General features: G+C 37.9%; 1 pseudogene; it reads left to right on the forward strand.

Moving 5' to 3' along the window:
* Positions 1–5,475: 5,475 nt before the first annotated feature.
* On the forward strand, positions 5,476–6,429 carry LOC101615267 (annotated as a pseudogene).
* The last annotated feature ends 9,331 nt before the right edge of the window (positions 6,430–15,760 follow it).

A 15,760-nucleotide genomic window follows, 5' to 3' on the forward strand; every position in this document is an offset into this window, starting at 1 on the left:
GTTCTCCTGGTAGAGAAGAAGAGAACAGAAGACCCAGCAGAGAAACAAGCAAAGGAAAGCACTATCAGCACACTATCGATGCAACAAGGATGAAATAATGCCAGAACAAGCAGAGTTTTTGCTAAGGGACAAGATATAGATCATACAGAACTGGTGGTCTCAACCAGAGTGGGAGTGTACTCATTTTACCTTACTTCTGAAAAATGTTGATCTGAGTTATGGTACCACTGAGTATGCATGTGAAGATAGGTCTCCTGTGCATATTCTTTCCAATCCCAGCTGAGGCAACAGTCTAAATTCTTTGCTGCCAAAAGAAGTATAATCACAAGGGGCACAGGAAAACAAGAAATCAATAGCAGGTTTATTTTAGCAGGTGAGAAATCACAAGCAGAAAGTGCACCCCTCTGAGCAGAGGGTAGATGGGGTTGCAGGGCAAAGGCCAATGTGGACTTATGATCTTGGTCTACCATTTCTCCTCCCTTTGCCCATCCTTGAGGCAGCCAGGGTGGTCCCTTTCCTGGAAAAGAACGGTTTTCTTGGAACATTTCTTTTTCTCCCCCCCCCTACAATTCATCTTGTAATGAGGTGTAAACTAAATTCGGGTAGACTAGAAGGACTGGCAATGTTGCCCTGGTCATGTCTGTCAGAGAGGAGCTGAATAGGAGCTTGCTTGAACATGAGACAGGCTGTATTGTTTTTCTTAGACCCGCTTTCTTTATCTTAGAAATCTAGGTACGTTGGCTATGTCATACCCAGGTACAAACTTTTTAAATTTTTCTTGTCCAATGTTGTTAACCTCACTGTGTTAATCCTAATGCTTACAACTGCTGAAAGCATGATAAATATATTAATATGATAAACAACAGGATTGAAAACAATAGCAAAGGTGAAGGTGTGACAGAAAAGAATGTTTCTACCAAAGAACAATGAATGGATTTTGGGGCAATACTCATTGTATTTGTAGACTAAATGTGACTATTGGACCACAGCTTTTCAGTTCCTTAATACAAAATGGAATATCAAAAAGGTTTCTAGTATTTTTTTTATCCATTGTTACAAGAAATACCCTACCTAACTTCCTTCAAGAAATGAAAAACATATTAACTGTCCTGGACGTGGATTCATGCCAAACTAGATTACATGGCTTCCATGCAGATAATAATTCTAGGAGTCATCAGTATGAAGCAATGTTTAGAGCATGTGTGTGTGTGTGTATATACATATATACATATATATATATATATATATATATATATATATATATATATATGTTTGAGACACATCTATATATATATATATATATATATATATATATATATATATATATATATATATATATATATATATATATATATATATGTTTGAGACAGAGAAAAAGAGAGAGAAGAGAGGGAGAGAATGGGCACACCAAGGCTTTCCAGCCACTACAAACTCCAGACACATGTAACACCATATGCACCTGGTTTACGTGGGTGCTGGGGAATTGAACTTGAGTCCTTAGATGTCACAGCTAAGTTCCTTAACTGCTAAGATATCTCTCCAGCCCAAGTTTAGTGTTTCAATAAGAAAAATATTTTTAACATGGACTTTAAGTCCAAGACTTAAAAGAGATGCTCTGACAGAAAAGACACGTCCCTACCATGAGGGCTTATCAGAGGGTGGCTCTCTGCTGTCCTTACACTAGTCTTACAGACTACCAAGTTAGAATTTTGAAGCTGATATCTTCCAAGTGTTGCTAAAGAATCTAAATGAGAACATAGGGAGGGTTACCAGGGGCACTGGACAAGATTAAAATTGATAAGACCACCAGAATGTTGGAAGGTAGGATATTTTTACAACAATGTCATCTTGCTAGAAACTCAGAAAAAATATGGGGAAAAGGAATGACGTCCTATTAAAGAGCTTAAACACAGCTCATTGCTAATGTTTCAGAGTATCTCTCTATGCTGGCAACCTTCTCAGCAATATTATTAACTGTACCTGAGTTCTTGAGTCTTAGAGAATGAGAAGCTTCAACCTATACCCCTTGGTGAGGGACTCCTCATGGCCCTGTCTTTTACCCTGTCTCAGTCAATGTCATTCGATAAAAGAAAAATACATAATTGAAAAAAATCAAAAAAGTCTGATTAACATTCTATAAGTCTGAATGAAACTATGTGTACAGACATGAAACATCCTTCAGCATTATAGGCTTTTTTTTTTTTTTTTTTTTTTGGTAATGTCCACTGTAAAGGTCAATAAGTGACAACTGAAGCCAAACAGGTGGTACCAGCCTCTAAGCCCCGCCCTCAGGAAGCAGAGACAGGAAGGACAGGACCTCAAGGCCACCGTCAGATATATTGTGAGACTGAGGCCATCCTGGGATAGATAAGACCTGTCTGAAACAAAGAGAGAGAAAGAGTAACAAAAGAAGAATGGAAGGAATGGGGGACGGAGGAAGAGAGGCGGGGGGGGGGGGAGTAGAAGGAAGGAAAAGGAAGAGAGGAGAGGAAAGAGAGCAGAAAGGAAGAGATCAAAGACCATGCTTTTTGCCTACTTTAAGATTATCACATACCATTCCCCATTCAGAGGATCTGTGGATCCTTGGAGAAAATGGCTGATACCAATGCGGTGGCAGGAATCATAAGATGAATTTGGACTCTGTTTTTTATTCAAGAAACATAGCCAGTTATCAAAGCTTGGTAAGATTCTGATCAAAGAGCTTTTGATATAACTTGAAAAAACAGAATTAGAACAATGTTGGCATTGACAATGACATGACTATAATGAACTAAAATCTACTTGTGAATAGGATTGAATATGACTTTACAAATATACTTTCAAACATTAATGAAAAAATTTACCTTTTTAAAATTAATAAGCTGGTAAATAAAATGTGAAATACCAAAAGTATAACATTGCCAGTGCTCCTGAAATTTTTCATAGTAAAATGCTAAAGAAATTTGAAGAAAATATAAGAAATTTTATTGCAAAATAGTAACAGCTTGTCTTGCTGTCTATTTTTATGAGAAGTTATAAGACTTGATAACATTTGTCTAGGTAATGATATTCATAAATATGAAAGGTAAAGCCAGATGAAGGAAACCCAGTACATAACATTAATATGTTTTACTGTTGAATAGAAAAAAAGAGTATCAAGGTTAATTTCATGATAATTTGAGGAAATGCTAATGCTTCATATATATACAGTTTTTCGGGTTTAGGGTCTCACTCCAGCCAATGCTGACCTGGAACTATGTTGTCTCAAGGTGGCCTTGAACTCATGGTGATCCTTCTACCTTTGCCTCTTGAGTGCTGGGATTAAAAGTGTGCACCACCATGCCCAGCTAATGTTTTTATTTTATAATAATGCATATATACATATATTTTATAACTCAATTAATTTACTGGGTTCTGGTATTAGAATTCATAGTGTAATTTTTTTATAGTGTCTAGAACTCATTCTAGTAGCTTATGGGAAAGTATGTGAACACTGTCCTCCATTCCTCATTTTTGTTATTTCTTTATAAATACTGGTATATTACAGAATTTTCCAATAGAAAGAAGCATTATCATTAGATAGTCGAAATAGAGTCTAACTCTCCCCATTTTCAGACACAGAATGTAGCTAACTTCAATGTCCTTTAAAATGAGAATAAGAATTCCTATTTCAAGAGGGCTAGTATGAGTGAATTAACAGTTTACACTTTCTTCTGTGATAGATACACAGTCTGTGATCACCTATGCTTTCCCTTTCTAAGACCAAGCACCATTCATCACCAAAAGAAAGATTTGAAGAAGGATAGAATTAGCTTTGTGGATGGTGCTTGTTTGCACTGGAAGAATTTAATTTCTAATATTAACTATATTTTAGACCTATTGCAGGCTCAAGTATCATATGTGTGGAAATAGAGGGTGAATACTCATGACAGCTATTGTTTGAGACTGTGCCAACTTTCCCTTGCTGCCTCCTTATTAGTACCTTAGTGGTGTTTGAACATCTGCTGCCATTGACATTTATGAAGTAAACTCACTTTCCATTACACACACATACACACACACACACAGAGATGAGTGCAGGGAGTTGAACAGTCATACATGCACTGACACAGTATGTTATGGTTAATGTACCATCCTTTATGAGAATATGCTAGCATAATGATAGGGGGCTGAAGCATGTAATCTATAATTAATACAAAGTAACTGTCATGTAGGAGAAAATGGTGCTTTTTGCAGAATATAAGTGCCGAAATGGAAACGGCTATAGCTCCCTGATTGTAATTATTCAACCTCACTAGGGGTCTGCAGCTAGCTATTAAAGTGCTAGTGGTCCCTCATGGAGTGGCCTCCTATCCAATTAAACTTTCACAGGTCTATTCAGGAGCTACACTTCAGGTTGTCAGAGACATTTTGGGACACCACTGTGTTTCATTAAATAGTGTCAAACATCTGCATTTCTAAGAGAACATAATGCTTTCTGGTTATATTTTGCATAGAGAATTTTATCTGAAAATTTTCATTGTCTTACTTGGGGAATTAAAATCACCAAATATATAGCAAATGTATAAATATGAGTTAAAAACATTTAATTCTAATATTTTTTCTGTGCTCATTCACTCTGGCATATTATCTTACAAAGGTAAAAGAAAGTATAAGCAGAAGTCAACAAGAAACAAAGAAAGGTTAAATGTCAAATGTTCAGAAACATCATTAAAATAAATATGTCAATGAATAGCATATTTCATTCATAGTTTAGTGTTTTGGAAAAATAGAAATCTAGGAACGGTACATATGAAAATTCCTGAATATAACATGATTTCATGTGATTATGGACCGCCTGTAATTTGTACTACAAATTTTGTTTCTTTTGATGTGTTATTTGCTCATCTGGTGTTTGAGGATAGCAAAGTCAAATAAATACACATTTACTGTTTCTAAATATTTGGTAAAAAAATTTCTACATTCCACTGTCACAGTCATTTTACTTCCTCACTAACTTTTGAATGGTTTATGTCTTTGCAGATAGGATTTTTTTCAGAGCTTATAAATTATCCTTAAAGTTAGCAGTACCACATTCTTTAAAGAAACAGATTTTTTTCTAATTCCAGCTGACTTTGTGGTATGGTGACGGATTAACTGAGGGAGGGGCGAGAATGACAGAAAATTCGTGCACACCTGCCTCTTTGTGCACTGCCAAGTGCAGAATACAGAATATCTGTTTCTCTTCATACTTGTGGAATTTGTTAGTGTGAAAATATTTTAAAATAAATGTGACAAGATTCGTACGGAGGAACAGGATATTTTTATTATTTGTAAATAGTGTGTGTGGTGTGGTAGTTCACTAAAGGAGACCCTGGGTGTTTTTGCCTTTTTCTGAAAATTAGTACAGTTACAAGGTACAAGAATTAAAAGAGATTCCTTCTGTTTTGACGGGCTTCTTCAATACAGTGATGTCGTCTTTGAACTCTGCGTGACAATCCCTGACTCACCGCTATAATGTCCAGGGAAGACAGGGCGACCTGGAAACACAATTACTTCCTTAAGACCATCCAGCTTTTGCATGATTATCCAAAATGCTTCGTGGTGAGAGCAGAAAACGTGGGTGCCAAACAGATGCAGCAGATCCTCATGTCCCTTGGAGGGAAGGCCGTGATGCTGATGGGTAAAACCACAAGGCCAAAGGCACCTGAGAACAACCCAGCTCTGGAAAAAAGTTTGCCTCATATCTGGGGGAATTGTGGTCTTTGTGTTCACCAAAGAGGACGTTACTGAGATCAGAGACATGCTGCTGTCCAATAAGGTGTCAGTCGCTGCCCGTGCGGGTGCCATTGCGCCATGTGAAGTCACTGTACCAGTCTAGAACAATTGGTTTGGGCCCGAAAAGACCTCCTTCTTTCAGGCTTCAGGCACCACCACCAAAATCTCCAAGGGCATCACTGAAACCCTGGGTGATATGCAGCTAATCAAGACTGGAGACCAAGTGGGAGCCTGTGAAGCCACATTGCCAGGCATGCTGGACATCTCCTGTTGCTTTGGGATGATTATCCATCAGGTGTTTGACAATGGCAGCATCTACAACCCCGAAGTGCTTTACATCAGAGAGAATGCCCTGCATTCTCGCTTCTTGGAGGGTGTCCGCAACGTTGCTGGTGTTTGTCTGAAGATTGGCTACCCAATGATGGCCTCAGTGCATCATTCTATCGTCAATAGAATCTATCATTCTATCGTCAGTAGGTACAAGCGGGTCCTGGCTTTGTCTGTGGAGGCTGAGTACCCCTTACCACTTACTGAGGAGGTCAAGGTCTTCCTGGCTGGCTGATCCACCCATTTGTGGCCACTGCCTCTGTGGCCATGGCGACCACTGCTTCTCCAGCTGCCGCTGCAGCTCCAACCAAGAAGGAAGTCTATGAGGAGTCAGCCAAGGACATGGGATTTGGTCGCTTGGACTAATCACCAGAAAGCAACCAAAAAACTAGCTTTACTTGGAAAACATGGCTTACTTCTCTTCATAACCCACAATTCCCATGGAGATAACTTGCAACCCTAATAAGGAGGGCTCTTTCAGAAAGGGGTCAGAGATGAAGGAAAGAATAGTACCAATACAAGATGTTTCCATACTAAGTATAGCCGTTATTAATAAAAAAAAAATAAATAATAAAAAAAAAGAGAGAGAGATTCACATGGTGGCAGATATCCCTGATCATGAACAGAGTTGGGAACAGTGACCATGTGGGGTCATACCAGAAGAGCTAAGCTGATAAATCCTCTCAAGTAAAAGCCTTCTGTGCCTTGACTGGATATTTTCATTAAATAAAAGTAAAGATGAAGAGAAAAATAAAATAAAATAAAATAAATTTTCTATGTGGGCTGTGTTTGCATGTCCCCCCACATCCTCCCCATGGAAAGCTGCTCATAGGGTGCCACTGGAAGGACTGAAGGACTGGGGGAGTGAGAAGGAGGGGATACTATTGCAAGAAAAATATAATTCTGTACAAAAATAAACTTGGTTGTCTCAGCAGATAAAAATAATTAAAACAGCTACATTTAAAAGATCATATAATCCTCAGACATAATTGCCATCAAATTTTAACTAGTAAGGAAGCATATTTGTTTGCACCTGTATGTGTGTAGTATATGTGACATGGTGTGGTGTGTGTCTGTGTATATGTGTATAGATGCAAACACTCTGTATGCCCAGGAACGGAGAATATTAATGACTCCTTTCTCACTCCTTCACTTGTTTCCTTCACAACGAGTCTTTCATTGAATCTGAAACTGCTGTATTTCTACCAGAATGGTTGATCAGAAAGTCTGATTCCCTCAGGAGTAGGGTTAATGACATGAGTAGTCATGCACAGCTGGGGATTGAACTTAGAGCAAATCAGGCCTCCTCAGGCCCTCATGCTTATGGTCAGCACTCTTACCTACCTAACCATCTCCAAGGTGCTTTCAAAAAGTGTCTTTATTAGAATGATCAAATATCAAATCTAAGTAGTTATGGAACTCTTTATTCCTAGTGGGTATAACTTAAACAGTGACAGTAGCAGAGCTACTATTATGTTTTGAATATGAACTGTCTCCCAAAGGCTCATGCTTTGGACTCTTGATCCTCAGGTACTTTCCTGGATTTAGGACAATTTTGGAGACTTTGAGAAGTGGCATGTAGCTGGATGAATTAACTGGGAATGGGTTCTATATTCACTAGAAGAGACCTGTCCTCTTGACTTCCTGCCTTATGCTGGAAAAGTGTTTACCAGTAACTCACCTCAGTAAATAGGGGTAAATCTGGTCCCAAGGTGTAGTTTTGATCTCTTCCTCTAGAAATGCAAACTTATGAGTCAGAAGCATACATACCCACTGGACCAGAATCTAATAGACCTTGCTTTTATACCACAGGGTTCTTATTGTACGTGGGAAGTGTTTGTTGTCTTTGTGAAATCTCTACTCACTCCTGACATTGTGGATGTTCAAATTCTGTTTAATGGATTCTCTAGTGACTATATCCTGCATACCTTATTACCCAGAGCTCCTTCATATGAATTATGGGTAGCTCTATCTGAATTGAATTCCTAGAATGCAATCTTACTGGCTTTATTTAACTATTCATAATATAAATGGTACAAATTATAACATAGGTTTATACTTATATTTGATCAATATATAAACATTGGACAATGGTGCACTAAGTGTGCCTGACCTATCACTAAGAGTAGAGATCATTCTAATTCTAAACAAGACTGTCTGAGTTTAATGAGATCAAACCATACACCATTTACCATGTCTGGACACCTACAATGTACTGTAAGTTTTTGCCATTGATCCTTGACAATATATCAGTGATGCCTAGGGGCATTCATTTCTTTTAAAGATAAAAGAGCCTTCTATAGAGACTGATATGCAAATCACTCATGCCAGATACTTTGAGTAACTAGATGGTTGCATTTAATTAAAACAGCAAAATGGATTTGAACTTAGAAAGGGGCCACACCATTGATCAAAACACATCTTTTTGACATGATCCTATAATGCACCCTTTTCTTAACATTGGAGTGCTGTCTCTCAGAAGATGGCTCAGTGATTAACAGGGCTTACTTGCAGTGCCTGCTAGCCCAGGTTCAATACCCAAGCCACCTACATAAGCCAGATGCAAAAAAGTAGCAAAAAACATCTTGCATTCATTTGCAGTGGCAAGAGGTTCTGATGTAACCTCCCATAAGAAGATAATTAAATACATATATTTTTAAGTCCAAGTGCCATTCAAAGTGCAATTAAACTGAGTTTTTGACTATTTGAAAAAAATCAAATAATTATAAATCACATTTAACATCTGAGTTCATTGACTAAATTATATCTTGGTTTTGATGAAAATTTATACATAAATTCTTATAATTTTACCTTTTGTTTGTTCTTGATTCTTCTCTCTTTTATACTCACATCAGCAAACTTTCTCTATAACTTACTAACTAAGAATGATATACGACATTTTCCTTTTGTACAGGTTGAGCTTTCACGTGGATTTACAGCCAACACAAGGCAGTTTTGGCTTTAGTAAATTTTTGCTTCTGTGATTGTTGAATTACTTTTAGTAAAGTGTTCAATAAATTATCTGTGTTTTAAATTTTACCTTAGGAAGATTTGGCTTTTAAGCATATAGTTTTATGCCAAAAAATATCAAATGCATACATTTCTTACACTGAAAAACTACTCAACTTTCATTCCCAATAACTTGGCTACACATTTCATTCTATTTTGTCACTTATAATGAGAGTGGCTATTTTTTGTTTTTCTCCTTACCACAGAAAGGACCTAAATGAAGCAATTTTTAATGTCTTCATTAGTTTGTAAATAAACTCTTCATTATGTGTTATAGTAATTTGTAACATCATGCCTATAAGAAGAATATTGCAGGACTTATAGCAATAAGTCCAGAAATAGCAAGCCCTCTCACACTTTAGGCCATGTTAACAAGAAAAGAAATTAAAAGATGCCATTTCAATCTATTTCTAACATCATTTTCAGAATTCATTTTTCTTTAAAGTGCACAGTTTTAAGGGTAAACAATCTCAGATTAGATGACTTTAGAAAAAATATTAAGTAAATTTAAATCAATAATTATTTCAAATGATATTTTCACTTGAAACATAACTTAGAATATCAAATAAGACATACATGTGAAACCCTAAAAATTTAGAGATACCATATTATATAGCAATGTGATTCTCAGGTAGATAACTGAAAAATGTAAGTCAGTACACAATAGACATATCTGCATACCTATCACTGCACTATTCACAAACAAACCAAGTTAGGAACTAACCAAGATGCCCATAAATACATGACTAAAGAATCAGGATATTCACAACAGATATATTATCCATTCATAAAAAGCAAAATAATGTTTATAAAAAGTGGATGGAATTAAGGGACATCTTGTTGCATGAAACCAGACAGTCTCAAAGGACAAATACATCATTTATTTAACATGCAAACAACTCTAGATTACATGAAAAAATATATGCTCTATTACATATATTATATATTATATCTTATATAATAGTAGAAAGTATACTATGTCAAGGGAAGAAAATACCTAAAGAGGAGGAGGGGGTAACAAGAGATGGTAATATGGAAGAAAGAAAGACAAATTTTTCACACTTTCATATGCAGGATCTTGATTTCACTATATACATATATCACCGTGTGTGTGTGTGTGTGTGTGTGTGTGTGTGTGTGTGTGTATTAAATCTGAAAGCACAAGATAGACTATTTGGTGGAAGGGAGAATAGTAGAAGAGGAGGAACAAGGGTAAGTAATGTTTGTGAAAATATGAGCAAATTATAGTGATAGCTTTATAAAATGTTACAAGAAAAGCCATTATTTTATATGTCAAAAACAATAAAATCATAAAATGTAGGTGGAAGAGGATTTGAGAAAAGGTTATGAACTGATTAGGAGGAGTAAGGAGAAGGAAAAACAAGGCAAAGAGTGGCAGTTAGCATGATTAAATTATGTTAGATGCATATATATAAAAATGTCAAAATAGAACCCACAGCTATATGTAAATAGCATACAGAAATAAAATATTGTATAAAGACATTGAGATTAAATCTCATCCCACAAAAATAGATGCAATGAAAAATTAACAAATGCTGATATTTATGTGAAGAAAGAAGGATCCTTATATACTTAAAAATAAATTGAGTTAAGTTTGAGTTTAAATAAATGAACGATGTTTTAAGTACTTTAAAAATGTTATATGGGGACTTCTGGATAGATGGTGGCATAGAAACCATACCAAAGAAGCCTAGGAAAGCAACAAAAATAAGGCTGCTGGCATCACCATACCTGATTTTAACCTATACTACAGAGTAACAAAAAAATACTACATAGTAACAAAAACAGCATGGTACTGGCACAAAAGCAGACATGTAGATCAATGGAACAGAATAGAGGACCCAAATGTAAGTCCAGGGAGCTATAGCCATCTGATATTCAATAAAAATGCCAAAAATACTCATTGGAGAAAAGACAGGCTCTTCAGCAAATGGTGCTGGGGAAACTGGTTATTTATCTGTAGAAGTATGAAAATAGATTCTTCTCTCTCTCCATGCACAAGAATTAAGTCGAAATGAATTAAAGACCTTAACATCAGACCTTAAACTTTGAAAATGCTAGAGGAAAAAGTAGGGGAAACCCTTCAACATATTTGTGATAGTTAAGGTGTTGTCAACTTGATCTGTTTAGTAATCCACAGGCTGCTTCTAGGAAGGATCAACTAAAGGAGGAGGTCTTTCTCCCAGGGTGAGCCCTTCCCCCAGAGTGGGTGGCCCCGCTCAGAGAGGGACTTGATATAAGGAAGCTCTGGGTAGAAGAGTTCCCTTTTTCCTTCCTTCCTTCCATTGGCTGCCAGAGCTGCTCCCTACCTTCTAGCATGGATTGAAGACCAGTACGGACTAAAGACCAACATCAACTGAAGACCCACGTGGATCAAAACCCAGTGGCTCCTCAGGAAGCCTCCAGGCTTTCCGGCACCATCTGCGGTGCCGGGTCGGGACTGCTGAGGCATCTGGCCACGTGGACTGAGCAGCTACCAGGTTCGGTGATTCTCGGGCCTGCAACTGCTATTGGACTACTGTAAGCTAATCCAATAAATTCCCTTTATAAAATAATTCATTCTAGTAATTCTGTTCATCTAGAGAACCCTGACTAATACAATATTGGTCTTGGCAAAGACTTTCTGAATATAGCCCTGATTGCTCAGGCAATAAAACCACAAATTAACTACTGGGACCTTATGAAATTACAAAGATTTTGTATGGCAAAGGACACTGAATAAATCAGAGGCAACCTAGAGAATGGGAAAAAAATCTTTGCCAGGTATACATCTGATAGAGGTTAATATCTAGGCTATACAAAGAACTCAAAAAAATCAAATAATAAGAAATTAAACAAGCTAATTAAAAAATGGGGTATGGAACTAAATAGAGAGTTCTCAAAAGGAGAAATACCTATGGCATATAAGCATCTAAAAAAATGTTCTACATCCCTAGTCATCAGGGAAATGCAGATTAAAACTACATTGAGATTCCATCTCACTCCTGTCACATTGGCTACCATCATGAAAACAAATGACCATAAATGCTGGCAAGGATGTGGAAAAAGAGGAACGCTTCTACACTGTTGGTGAGAATGCAATCTGGTCCAGCCATTATGGAAATCAGTGTGGAGATTCCTAAGACAGCTAAAAATTGATCTACCATATGACCCAGCTATAGCACTCCTAGGTATATATCCTAAGGACTCATCTCATTACCTTAGAAATACTTGCTCAACCATGTTTATTGGTGCTCAATTCACAATAGCTGGGAAATGAAACCAGCCTAGATGCCCTTCAACTGATGAGTGGATAATGAAGATATGGCACATTTATACAATGTAGTTCTACTCAGTGGTAAAGAAAAATGAAGTTATGAAATTTGCAGGAAAATGGATGAATCTGGAAAGCAATATGCTAAGTGAGGTAGCCTAGGCCCAGAAAGCCAGGCATTGCATGTTCTCTCTCATATGTGGATCCTAGCTATAGTTGATTGGACTTCTGTGTGAGATGGAAAAAACTAAGTAGCAGAGTCCAGTAAGCTAGAATGGAGATATAAAGCGAAGAGAAAGTAAGGGAGAGGGGTACTAATAGGATGGTATTGTATATATCTAAGTAGAAGAATAGATTACTGGGGGTGAAAAGGCCCAAAGTGAGGTCAGTGAAAGAGTTCGAGTAAAGGAAGCATGGAGGGAGGGCTAATCAAAATCTAAGAAGATATAAATAAAACATATGTAATCCTATCTTTTTGGACAATAGAACACTCAGGAGCCATAGATCATTGCTAGAAAATTTTCAGTGCCAGGGATGGGATACCTTCCAGTGAGTTGTTGGCCATGGAGATCCTTGATACCCCCATAATATTATAGGCCATTGCCTAGGCCCTTGGTTTCCCACCAGGAATAGATGGTAAGACCTTATTGCTAAAGACTCCACATACTTGGGCTGCAAGGCCACTGAGAAATCCTGCTGGAACTGAGCTGATAACCTCCTCCATGTAGACCAGCTGACAGAAAGCTGGAAGAAGCCATTCTGCAGGCAGTTCAATGGAAGAAAGAGAAATCACCAGTGAAGATACTCAACAGTGGACACTGTAAGCCAGGCCAAATGAGCCAATGGGTCCAATAGTGGCACATCTATCATAGTGGAAACCAACTTCTCTCTAAGTGGAATGGAAGCATGTTCTATGGAGGGAATACAACCTTGATACTGAAAACTTAAAACAGGGGTAGTCATGAGCCCTAGGGGTATAACATCTGCTGTTGTCTGGTAAATGTATATACTATGCTTATCAAACTTCCCAGTAAGCATATCTCTTAATGTTCATACCCTTATATTAATGCTATTCTCACTTTTGGTAGAGAATATTCTCTTTTCAGACGGCAGTGACCTTGGGACGACTGATAAGGTATCATGCTGCTGGAAAGAAGTGTCTGGAGTGCTCAGTACTACAATATCTCTATCACACCTTTCAAGGGTCAAGGTCTAATGTGGAAGGGGTGGTGAAAGAATGTAAGCCCAAAGGAAAGGTAGGAATCCTTACCATGTGTTCCCTCCAGACACAAAATAGGCTGGATATCCATGACCTCCCAGTGCCTGACACTACCTTCCGAAAACCATCATATGAGGAGGAAAAGATCATAACATCAAAATAAAAGAGAGACTGATTGAGATGGGGAAGGGATATGATGGAGAATGGAGTTTCAAAGGGGAAAGTGGGAGGAGGGACTGTATTACCATGGATATTTTTTATAATCATGGGCCTTGTTAATAAAAATTTGAAAAATAAAAAAGTAATTAAAAAGTTAAAAAGTTATATGGAAAACATTTGTACTAAAAATACATCTGAAACAGAAGTTGAACTGGGTATTTTGCATCCTAAATATATGGCAGCCTTACAAATTAGTGTGCTATAGTCCATGTGCATATGTAATATAAATTATGACTTCTTGACAAAACCTAAAACTTTTAAATTTATTATATAGTCCAAGTAAAAATCAAGAGTTTGCTAGTTAGATCTGTATTATTCTACTTATATACTAACTTATGATCTGGTTGAAAGGGAGTAGGCAGTTAGAGTGACCGGGCCCCTGAAATTAAAAAAAAAAAAAAATGACAAAAAAATCTTCAATTTGCCTAGGAATCAAAGATAATCTGACTTGTTAGCTCTTGCCTAGGTCCCTAGACCTATTTTTCCAAAAAACAACCTGGGTCCCTTCCTGTGAGGGAGGTCTCATAGGGCACACCACCATAAGCTTATAAATAATATGTGCAAGGGGAGGGCACGCTTTCTGAGATGCCTGACTACTTGGAAACTTCCAGATGGTGGTGAGTTTTTTCTCTACTGGACCTGGGCTGAGCCAAGGAGAGAGTCCTGTAGTCCTTACTCTCCACATTGGCTTTTTATGTCCTCCAGCTGCCCACATGGCAGGAGCTCTTTCAACTTCCTTTTCTCTCTTTTCTTTCCATGGTTTTCCTAGACCATCGGCATGGAATCTCTAGCCTCATGGGTGCCTTTCCTTGGCTCTGTACTTCCATAAGTAAATATAATAATTTAATAATTATCCTTATCATTCTTTTAAATTTAATTCTTTGAGTAAAATTAGGAACAAACTTAGGGTTTGGGATTCAAGGACTTTCCTGAACCCTGAGTACCCTACTACATATTAATGGCCTGTGGGGACTATCTTGAAAAGGATAGTTATAATCATTGTCTTATGGGGGGGAATGGGAAATATGTTTTCCTGCTGTGAACACTATTCAGGGTATTTCTATTGTTTCTCTCCTCCTGTGGAAAAACAGCTTGTTTTCTCTTTTTTTCTGGAGATTAAGATCACTATTTCTAACTAAGCTGAGGGGAATGCATACTGTATTGATGACTTCTGTGATGGCCAGGAAGACAGGTGAGTGGTACCTCTGCTTACACCAGAGACTGTCTGCCACAGCCCCCACTCCTCTTGCCACATATCCATATTGGCCTATCAGCAAGTTGGCCTGCTCTATCCTCCCTGGATAGGGTGCCCTGTTGAGATGAGCACTATAGCCTGGGACCATGCTGGGATGGCACCAGGTGGGGCTCATCTGTGAAGGTGACAGAACTTCACCTTGGAGGGAAATAAGTTTGGTTGAGCTTCTCTGATTCGCAGCCACTCCCAACAAAGCTGAACTCCCAAATTTGGGAGCATGTTCTGCTGAATAGAAGACCACACGGGGGTTCTGGAGTCAAAGGCAGCTGGCCAGAATGTCTTCTAAATTTCTTTTCTCCTTTTTAAAAATTATTCCATTACAAGCCACTGTGCCACAAGGCACAAGGTTCAACACTATGGGAACCTTTGAAATGGGCTATGGGCCAAAGCTGCCCTGGCACAATGAAGATGAAGGACAGCCACTCCCTGTTTCTCCAGTCTGCAAAGGGTGAGCCACAGGCCTGAGCCAGGTGCTCTGCCTGTAGGCATGGCCTGAGACAACTGGAGAAAAAGAAAACTTGTCTTTTTCTTTTTCTTTCCTCCTGGTTTACCTCATTACCTTCTTGGTGCTATGGGAACCTGAATGAGGCCAGGCCCCCTCAGAGGGTGCAGGCACACAATGGGAAAGACTTCATGGCCTGAACCCCACATTTGAAAACCACATTGTTTTTGAATTGCTTGGCAAAAATAAGTACATAATTATAATTTGATATTTTCCAAG

The sequence above is a fragment of the Jaculus jaculus genome, chromosome 7, assembly GCF_020740685.1.
Source record: "Jaculus jaculus isolate mJacJac1 chromosome 7, mJacJac1.mat.Y.cur, whole genome shotgun sequence".
Taxonomy (NCBI): domain Eukaryota; kingdom Metazoa; phylum Chordata; class Mammalia; order Rodentia; family Dipodidae; genus Jaculus; species Jaculus jaculus.